Raw genomic sequence first — 2067 nt, forward strand, 5'->3', positions numbered from 1 at the left:
GAAAAAGAAGCTTCTTGGCGAAAAAAAAATAATACAGATTTTTTAATTGAAACAAACAACAAGATTTTTTTATTGAAGTATAATATAGATACAGAAAAGCTCATGTATCATAAATGATACATTGGCTTTTTACAAACTAAACTCATCTGTGTAACTAGCACCCACACCAACAGATTACCAGCGGCCCAAAAAGTGCCCTCAGGCCCCTTCCCAACCACCACCCCAACCCCCCAACACCAGGGTTTGAGCTTCACCGAAAAATCAGGAAAGATATTTCTATTCCCCCCACTTTCAGTTCACGGACTCAGAGTCCAAGAGAATGTAACACCCACTTTTGCGTCCTCCCTTCTCGCCTCTTGCCGTGAGTGTCCCTCCTGGACGCGCTGCCTGCACGCGCCCCTGCACCCCCACCCAGCCATGCCTTGCAAAACTGAAGAAATCAAGGACTTTCTGCTCATACCCGGGCGAAACGATGCCGAATACATCAAGATCAAGAAAACTAAGGATAATGTGAAGTTTAAAGTTCGATGCAGCAGATACCCTTTACACCGTGGTCATCACATACAAAGAGAAGGCAGAGAAACTGAAGCAGTCCCTGCCCCCAAGTTTGGGAGTGAAGGAGCTGAAATGAACCTGGCACAATTATTTGAACTGCATTAAATTTTTAAAAATTCTTTAAAAAAAAAAAAAGAATGGAACAACCAGAGAAAAAGGCAGCTGCCCCCTATGCTCCCTCGGGGGCTCCTCTCTGTGCCAAATACAATATCACACAAGCCTCTCCTTCCCTACCCTACTCCCCCAAATCTCTGTACCCAGGCAGAGTCTGCAAATGGCAGGCAGTGCTGGGTGATCGGTATGTGTGCAGAGCTGCAAGGAGATGCGGTGAGGGACTGGTGGCAGCTGGTGGCTTCTGCCGTAGGGACCCTGACTGCTGGGGACTGTAGTTTTTATGTATGAGGATGCTTTGTGTATCACAGAATCAGACATTAGAGCTAGATGGCGTGTCAGTGAAACAAATGCCTACTTAGAAATGGGGAGTTAAGTGGAAGGCTCAGTGCATTAACCTGCCCTTCTCTGCAAGAGACCATAAAAAAACATTCATCTCCTCTGAAAAAGAGACCATATCAAAACATCTTTGGACGTATCAATACATCGACATGTTTTTGTGGGAGATACAGGTGAGGGGAAAATAACAAAAGGCCTCCTCACCTGCCTGATGACAAATACACCGTCTGGATTCATCTCACCTTGTTCAAGGGATAAAAAGAAGGAAAACCAACATGAGTCTATGGGAAGAAATTACAGGATAAAGAAAAAGAGAACCATATGGAAAAGACCAGGAAAAAAAAGAGCTAAGCTCCAAAAATAAACTATTTCTGTACTCCAGAAGAAAATTTCCAAACCCTGATTAGCCCTTTAAGGACAATATAAAAAGACACAGGGTTTAACAAAGAGAAGCGGGACAAGGAAGGAGCAGGCTGGAATGAGATGGCAAAATGATCATCTTAAAGAGACTGAAAGCACTCTGACACACAGTACTGTTTTAGTGAACAGTTTGATAATATCTACGAGTTTAATTATATGCATGCCCTATTACCCAACAAACCCTCTCCTAGATAGAATCTTTACCCAAAGAAATGTCACAGGGGCACCAGGATACACATTTCAAGTTAATAATACCATACTGAATATTGGAAATTTGCTAAGAGAGTAGATTTTGGGGGCTGTAAGTATGTGAGGAGAAGAAATGTTAACTAGGGGCACTTGGGTGGCTCAGTCAGTTAGGTGACCGACTCTTGGTTTCAGCTCAGGTGATGATCTAGGGGTTGTAAGATCGAGCCCTGCATCAGGCTCCATGCTGAGTGCAGAGTCTGCTTGGGATTCTCTCTCTCCAATTCTGCCCCCCTCCCTCAAATAAATAATCTTTTTTTTTTTTTAAGATATGTTAATTAGTTTAACTGTAGTAATCATTTCACTATGTATATCAAATCACCGTGTTGTATAGCTTAAATATATACAGTTTTATTTTTTAAAAGTTTTTAAAGAATGTTTTTGGCAGAATTGCTT

At 42.2% G+C, this 2067-nt stretch overlaps 1 pseudogene; it reads left to right on the plus strand.

Moving 5' to 3' along the window:
• The first annotated feature begins 417 nt into the window (after window positions 1-417).
• On the plus strand, window positions 418-655 carry LOC118525862 (large ribosomal subunit protein eL38 pseudogene; annotated as a pseudogene).
• The last annotated feature ends 1412 nt before the right edge of the window (window positions 656-2067 follow it).

The sequence above is a fragment of the Halichoerus grypus genome, chromosome 8 (genome assembly GCF_964656455.1).
Source record: "Halichoerus grypus chromosome 8, mHalGry1.hap1.1, whole genome shotgun sequence".
Classification (NCBI taxonomy): domain Eukaryota; kingdom Metazoa; phylum Chordata; class Mammalia; order Carnivora; family Phocidae; genus Halichoerus; species Halichoerus grypus.